General features: G+C 42.8%; 1 protein-coding gene across 4 annotated transcripts in view; it reads right to left on the reverse strand.

Annotated features, from left to right (window-relative positions):
- The window catches only part of HNRNPC (heterogeneous nuclear ribonucleoprotein C), a 31,553-nt gene extending 24,581 nt beyond the window's left edge, over positions 1–6,972 (reverse strand). For 3 of the 4 annotated variants that reach the window (XM_074931062.1, XM_074931060.1, XM_074931063.1), the window contains exons 1-2: positions 6,890–6,972; positions 1,208–1,237 (exon numbers count right to left, since the gene is read on the reverse strand). The gene's annotated coding sequence lies outside the window, so the exon portion shown is untranslated. The remainder of the gene's footprint in view (positions 1–1,207; positions 1,238–6,889) is intronic. The other variant, XM_074931061.1, reaches the window with a different exon arrangement.
- Between the last annotated feature and the right edge of the window lie 1,426 nt (positions 6,973–8,398).

Here is an 8,398-nt window from a genome sequence, read left to right on the forward strand (position 1 = left end):
GAAATTTAAAAAATACAAAATTTGATAAATACAAAATTTGATAAATACAAAATTTGATAAATACAAAATTTGATAAATACAAAATTTGATAAATACAAAATTTGATAAATACAAAATCTGAAAAATACAAAATCTGAAAAATATAAAAATTTAAAAAAATTTTTAAAAATTTAAAAAATTAAAGTTAAAAAAATTAAAAATAGAAAATATTTAATCTTTAAAATATTTTTAAAATTTTAAAATTCAAAAAAAGTTTAAAAACATTTAAAATTTTAAAATATTAAAAACTAAAATTTAAAAGAATTTAAAATTTTTAAAAACTTAATATTTAAATAAATTTAAATAAAAAATTTAATACTTAAAAACATTAAAAACGTGAAAAAAATTAAAATTAAAACATTTTAAAATTTAAAACAAAACTTCACAAAATTCAAAGCAAAACTTTCTAAAATGTTTAAAATTTCAGAAAAGATTTTCAAAATTTAGAATTTAAAAAGCCGAAACATAAAATCCCTGAAAACCCCTAAAACCGCCCTAAAACATTAAAAACACCTTAAAAAAAATTAAACCACCCGAAAAAATTATCAAAAACCCCCAAAACCCCTTAAAACCCAAACCCCTAAAAAAATAAAAACCCGGAAAAATCTTTAAAAAAAAACAAAAATCCCTGAAAATGAAAAAAAACCTTTACAAAAATTCCTAATTTTTTTACAAAACGGCTAAAAACCCCTAAAACCCCCCAAAAATATATTAAAAAAAAAAACTCAAATATAAAAACCCCTAAAAAACCAAAATCCCCCCAAAATCCTCAAAAAGCCTCAAAATCCCTTAAAAAAAAAAAAAATAAAAAAAAAACACGCTCTGGGGGGTGGGGGAGGGGCCACCCACTCCCCCCCCTCCCCCCCCCCGTCATTTTGGGGCATTTTGGGGCGTTTTGAGGTGTGAGGGGAAAAGGGAGGGGGGGAGGGCTGGGGGGGAGGGGCAGGAAGGGGGAGGGGCGTGTGGTGATCCCGCCCCCGCGGGAAAATGGTGGGTGGGGCCCATGGGGGGGGTGGGGGAGGGGTTTTGGATGTGGGGGGAGGGGCTGAGGGGTGGGGGGAGGGGCAAAAGTTGCCGATTTTCGCTGCTGATTGGTTTTTGGGGGTTTTTTAATTAAATTTCCGGTTTTTTTGGTTTTGGGGTAAAAAAAGGAGAATTTGGCACTTACGGTCGCCGCCGGCTCTATAAAAAAATCGCGCTGTGAAAAGACAGAAAAAAAAAAACAAAAAAAAAAAAAAAAAACAGAAAAAAAAGGAAAAAAAAACAAAAAAAAAAAAAGAGGGGGAAGGGCGTTAGGGCAGGGCCAGGGAGGCCCCGCCCCCTCCCGCCAAAATGGAGGCCCCGCCCCCCCGTCACGCCCCGCCCCCTTCCAGCGCCCCACCCTGTTTGTGGTGAAAATTCGGAAAAGAGAAAATGGAAAATTCGGGGGAAAAATGGAAAATTGGGAAAATTTAAAATTGGGGGAAATTGGGAAAATTTAAAATTGGGGGAAATTGGGAAAATTTAAAATTGGGGGAAATTGGGAAAATTTAAAACGGGGGAAATTGGGAAAATTTAAAACGGGGGGAAATTGGGAAAATTTAAAATTGGGGGAAATTGGGAAAATTTAAAATTGGGGGAAATTGGGAAAATTTAAAATTGGGGGAAATTGGGAAAATTTGGAAAACAGGAGAATTTAAAATTTGGAAAATTTACAATTTGGGAAATGGGAAAAATTTACAATTGGGGGAAAATTGGGAAAAATTTACAATTGGGGGAAAATTGGGAAAAATTTACAATTGGGGGAAAATTGGGAAAAATTTACAATTGGGGGAAAATTGGGAAAAATTTACAATTGGGGGAAAATTGGGAAAAATTTACAATTGGGGGAAAATTGGGAAAAATTTACAATTGGGGGAAAATTGGGAAAAATTTACAATTGGGGGAAAATTGGGAAAAATTTACAATTGGGGGAAAATTGGGAAAAATTTACAATTGGGGGAAAATTGGGAAAAATTTACAATTGGGGGAAAATTGGGAAAAATTTACAATTGGGGGAAAATTGGGAAAAATTTACAATTGGGGGAAAATTGGGAAAAATTTACAATTGGGGGAAAATTGGGAAAAATTTACAATTGGGGGAAAATTGGGAAAAATTTACAATTGGGGGAAAATTGGGAAAAATTTACAATTGGGGGAAAATTGGGAAAAATTTACAATTGGGGGAAAATTGGGAAAAATTTACAATTGGGGGAAAATTGGGAAAAATTTACAATTGGGGGAAAATTGGGAAAAATTTACAATTTGGGGGAAAAGGGAAAAATTTAAAATTTGGGAAACGGGAAAAATTTAAAATTTGGGAAACGGGAAAAATTTAAAATTTGGGAAACGGGAAAAATTTAAAATTTGGGAAACGGGAAAAATTTAAAATTTGGGAAATTTACAATTTGTAGCCTCGAACGTTTAAAATTTAAAACAGAAAATCTACAACATTTAAAATCTAAAATTTGTAAAATTTAACATTTAAAATCCTTTAAAAAATTGATTTTTTAAGTTTTTTTTTGTTTTGGGGTGAAACGGGGCCAAAATGGCGGCGCAGGGGTGGGGGAGGGGGCGGCTGGGCCCTGTGGAAGGAGAAGGGGAGAGGTCGAACGAAAAACAACCCCCCCCCCCAAATTTTTGGGGTGAATTTCCCTGATTTTGGTTAAATTAGGGCGGAGAGGCAACGCTGAATGGTGGGGGAGGGGGTGGGAAGTTTTTGGGGGAAAAACGGAGGATTTTGGGGGCGCTGAGGGTGTGGTTTCTTTAAGGGCGGCCCTTGCCCCAAAAATGTGGGAATTTGGGGATTTTTTCCCCAAAAATTTCAGGGCTGGGGGGGGGGGGGGGAATGCGTAGCCTGAAAATAGCGATTTTTGAAAGAACGGGGGAAATTTGAGGGATTTGGGGAAAAAATTGAATGAGGGGGGAGGGGAGGAAGGGGAATGGTTAAAATTGAGGGTTTGGCCCCAAAAAATTAAGGGAAGGAGGGAGGATTTTCCCAAGTTTTGCCCCAAAAAGTGACACAAAAAATGAATTTTTTTATTTTTTTTTTTCAATTTTGGCCTCAAAACTGACAGGAAAAAAAAAATAAAATTTGCCCCATTTCGGCCCCAAAAATGGGGAATTTTTTTTCCCCTAGTTTGACCTTAAAAATGACTTAAAAAATAAAATTTCGCCCGCTTTGGCCCCAAAAATGGAAATTTTCCCTGATCTGACCTTAAAAATTACTTTAAAAATAAAGTTTTGCCCAGTTTGGCCCCAAAAATTGAAATTTTCCCTGATTTGCCCTTAAAAATTATTTAAAAATTAAAAATTTGCCCAGTTAAGCCCCAAAAATGGGGATTTTTCCCTCATTTAACCTAAAAATTCCTTTAAAAATAAAGTTTTGCCTATTTTGGCCCCAAAAAAAGAAATATAACCTAATTTGCTTTATAAAACAACATAAAAATTAAAATTTTGCTCAGTTTAGCCCCAAAAATTGAAATTTTCCCCCATTTGCCCTTAAAAATGACGTAAAAATTAAAATTTTACCCAGTTTAGCCCCAAAACTGGGGATTTTCCCTGATTTGTCCTTAAAAATTTCTTAAAAACTAAAATTTTGCCTGCTTTGGCCTCAAAACGCGGATTTTTTCCCCCGTTTATCCCCCAAAATGGGGATTTTTTCCTCGTTTGGCCACAAAACTCTCACAAAAATGAGGATTTTTGCCCAGTTTGGCCCCGAAAATGGGGATTTTTTTCCAGTCTCGTCCCAAAAACGGGAATTTTTCGCCTGTTTGGCCCCAAAAATAGCGTGGTGGAGGGGAGCAGGGGATGGATTTCCCTCAATTTGACCCCAAATTCCCACAGAAAAGGGGATTTTAGGGCATTTTGACCTCCAAAATAAGGTGGAAAAAGGGATTTTCACCATTTTGACCCCCCAAAATTTGGGAGAAAATGGGATTTTCCCGCTTTCGGTCCCCAAAAATGAGATTTTTTGCTATTGAGCTCCTCAAAACGAGGCGGAAAAGGGGATTTACCCTCGTTTTGCCCCAGAAATTAAACAGAAATGGGATTTTTTTTTTTTTTTACCCCAAAAAAAAGGTGGGAAAAGGGAGTTTTATGCTATTTTGACCCCCCCAAAATCCGTAAAAAAGATGATTTTTGCCGCTTTTCACCCCAAAAGTAACATAGAAATCGAGCCCTACGCCCTTTCAACCTCAAAATTTCTCTGCAAACGCCCAAAACTCCCTGAAAATGCCCCAAAATCGTTTTGAAATACCCCAATTCTTGTGGAAACGCCCCTAAAGGCTCCGCAAATTTCCCCAAATCCTGTGCAAATGCCTCAAAATCCTGCAGAAATCCCTCAAAATTCGGCAAAAATACCCCAAAATTCTCTGTAATTCCCCAAAATTCTCTCTTACTCCCCCAAAAGCTCGTGGAAACGCCTCAAAATCCTGCAGAAATCCCTCAAAATTCTGTAAAAACGCTCCGAAATTATCTGTAAACTCCCTAAAATTCTCTGCAAATGCTCCAAAATCCTGTGGAAACGCCCCAAAACTGTAAAAACTCCCCAAATTGTCTAAAAACTCCCCAAAATCTTGTGCAAACGCCCCAAAATTCTGTACAAACGCCCCAAAATTCTGTACAAACGCCCCAAAATTCTGTACAAACGCCCCAAAATCTTGTGGAAACGCTCCCAAAATCTCGATAAATTCCCCCAAAATCCTGTAAAAATAACGCAAAATTCTCTGCACGTACCCCAAAATCCTGCAGAAATCCCTCAAAATTCTGTAAAACCGCCCCCAAATTGCCTAAAATCTGCCCCAAATTGCCTAAAATCTGCCCCAAATTGCCTAAAAACGCCAATTTTCTCCAAATCCCCCCAAATTTTCCCAAAATGCTCCCAAAATTCTGTAAAAGCACCCCAAGTTGCCTAAAAACTGCCCCAAATTTTCTCCAAATCCCCCCAAATTCTGTAAAAACTCCCCAAATTGCCTAAAACCGCCAAATTTTCCACAAATCCCCCCAAATTTTCCACAAATCCCCCCAAATTTTCCACAAATCCCCCCAAATGTTCCACAAATCCCCCCAAATTTTCCACAAATCCCCCCAAATTTTCCACAAATCCCCCCAAAATTCTGTAAAAACGCCCCAAGTTGCCTAAAAACTGCCCCAAATTGCCTAAATCCCCCCCAAATTTTCCCCAAATCCTCCCAAATTTTCCCAAAATTCTGTCAAAATTCTGTAAAAACGCCCCAAATTGCCTAAACCCGCCAAATTTTCCACAAATCCCCCCAAAATTCTGTAAAAACGCCCCAAGTTGCCTAAAAACTGCCCCAAATTGCCTAAATCCCCCCAAATTTTCCCCAAATCCTCCCAAATTTTCCCAAAATTCTGTCAAAATTCTGTAAAAACGCCCCAAATTGCCTAAACCCGCCCAATTTTCCCCAAATCCCCCCAAAATTTTCCCCAAATCCCCCCAAAATTTTCCCCAAATCCCCCCAAAATTTTCCCCAAATCCCCCCAAAATTTTCCCCAAATCCCCCCAAAATTCTGTAAAAATGCACCAAATTGCCTAAAACCACCCAATTTTCCACAAATCCCCCCAAAATTTTCCACAAATCCCCCCAAAATTTTCCACAAATCCCCCCAAAATTTTCCACAAATCCCCCCAAAATTTTCCACAAATCCCCCCAAATTCTGTCAAAATTCTGTAAAAACGCCCCAAATTGCCTAAAACCGCCCAATTTTCTCCAAATCCCCCCAAAATTTCCCCCAAATCCCCCCAAAATTTCCCCCAAATCCCCCCAAAATTTCCCCCAAATCCCCCCAAAATTTCCCCCAAAATTCTATAAAACCGCCCCAAAAATCTTCCTGAAACATCCCCAAAATCTCCACAAATCCCCCCAAATCCCGCAAAACCCTCAAAACTCCCTAAAACCACCCCAAAAAAATTCTCAACAAACGCCCCCCCAAAAAAAACCCTGTGAAAAAATCCCCATTTTTTTCCCCCCCCCACCCCATTTGTGACCCCCAAAACGCGTCCGAACCCCCAATTTCCCCCGATTTCACCCCAAAATCACGAGGAGAGGGGTGAAGGGGAGGGATCCACACTCACTCCCCCTCATTCCACCCCAAAATTCCCACCCAAAAAAGGGCAAATTCCTCTTTTTAACCTTAAAAAAATATATATAAAAAAAAGCGAAAAAAACGGGGTTTCGCGCCATTTTACCCTCCGCACCCCCACAATAAATATTTTTAAAGGCGGGAAACTTTTCCCGCCACTTCCAACCCTCAGAGACAGGTTGAAAAAAGAAAAAAAAATTAGAATTTTACCTCAGGCCGAGGCTCAAAACGGGGTTTTTCACCCCAAAACGTCGCGGGGGGCGGGGGGGGGGGGGAAGAGTGTGGGGTTAATCCCTCAATTTTTTAAATATTTTTTATATTTTAAAGGAAAAACGGGGTGAGGAGAAGGGGGGGGGGGGGGTGACCCCACTTTGCAGCCGAGAGGAGCCTGGAAGAGAAGCACAAGGGACCCCCCCCGCCGCCATGACACCCCCAAACCACGCCCCCCCTTTTTTTTTTCCCGCCACGCCCCCCCCAGGCCCTCACAGCGCTCCCCCCGCCATCTTCCTCCCTCCTCATCCTCCTCTTCCTCCCCTCACAGCGCTGAGGCCGCGGCCGCCATTTTACACCCCCCCCCCCATTCCTCTTCCCGCGCTTTTCTCCCCCCTCGCCCCTCACTTTAACGCGTCTCCCCGCCGCTATTTTCCCGCCCGCCGCCATTTTCCGCCCCCCTCCCCGCCGTAGGTTGACGGGGGGGCTCTCCCTCTCCCTCCCCCTCTCCCCTCACCGCTCCGGCCCCGCTCCCGCCGCCGCCGCCGCCGCCTTCAGGGGCTGCTCCACAAAATGGCGTCCGCGCCGCCCTCTGCGGCCTGACGGAAAGGGGGAGAACCGCTTAGTCCCGCCCCCTCCGCCTCAAAGCGGCGCGCTGATTGGCTCAAAGCGCAGCCAGTCAAGCGCGCGGCCAGTAGGAGTGAAGGAGAGCGGGCGGCGGGGTGGGATGAGGAAGCGAGCGGCGGGGAGTGGTGGAAAGGGGTTGTCAATCAAGCAGCGGAGGCGGGGATTGGTTGAGCGCGCTGCCTGCCACCACGCCGGCCAATAGGGAACGGGAATAGGAGGGGCGAGCGCTGACCACGCCCCTACCGGAGGGAGAGAGGGAGGAGGGAGGGCGTAGCGGCGAGGGACGCAGGCGCTGCGCGCGCTGATTGGTGGAGGCGGAAGGGGCGGGATTAGCGGCGCGGTGCCGCGAGGGGATTGGTGGAAGCCGGAGGAGGGTGGGAGGGGTCGGCGCCGGGCGCCTGTCAGTCAGGGCGGAGGGGCGGGGATACGGGGCGTGTCATGGCGGAGCGCGGCGCTGGACTGGGGGGGGGGGGGCGCCCAGTTTATACTGGTTTGGGCCCAGTTCAAACTGGTTTCCCCCCAGTTTAACTGGTTTGGGCCCTTTTATACTGGTTTCGCCCCAGTTTAACTGGTTTGGGCCCCAACCAAACTGGTTTATACTGGTTTGGGCCCAGTTCAAACTGGTTTCACCCCAGTTCTACTGGTTTGGGCCCAGTTCAAACTGGTTTCCCCCCAGTTTAACTGGTTTGGGCCCTTTTATACTGGTTTCACCCCAGTTTAACTGGTTTGGGCCCCAACCAAACTGGTTTGGCCCCTTTTATACTGGTTACATCCCATTTTAACTGGTTTCACCCCAGTTCTACTGGTTTTACCCCCTTCTAACTGGTTTCCCCTCATTTATACTGGTTTGGCCCCAATTCAAACTGGTTTCACTTCTTTCATACTGGTTTTGCCCCAGTTTTACTGGGTTTGACCCAGTTCTACTGGTTTCACCCCAGTTTAACTGGTTTGGCCCCTTTTATACTGGTTTTACCCTATTTTAACTGGTTTTACCCCAGTTCTACCGGTTTCCCGCCATTTACACTCGTTTGGCCTCAATTTAACTGGTTTCTACTGGTTTTACCCCCTTCAAACTGGTTTCCCCCTTTTTATACTGGTTTGGCCCCAATTCAAACTGGTTTTACCCCATTTATACTGGTTTGACCCCAACTTAACTGGTTTTAACACCTTTTATACTGGTTTTACCCCCTTCAAACTGGTTTGGCCCCTTTTATACTGGTTTTACCCCATTTATACTGGTTTGGCCTCAGTTTAACTGGTTTTAACACCTTTTATACTGGTTTGGCCCCTATTCAAACTGGTTTGGCCTCAATTCATACTGGTTTGGCCCCTTTTATACTGGTTTTACCCATTTTAACTGGTTTGGCCTCAATTCAAACTGGTTTTGCCACTTTTATAC

The sequence above is a fragment of the Athene noctua genome, chromosome 38, assembly GCF_965140245.1.
Source record: "Athene noctua chromosome 38, bAthNoc1.hap1.1, whole genome shotgun sequence".
Taxonomy (NCBI): domain Eukaryota; kingdom Metazoa; phylum Chordata; class Aves; order Strigiformes; family Strigidae; genus Athene; species Athene noctua.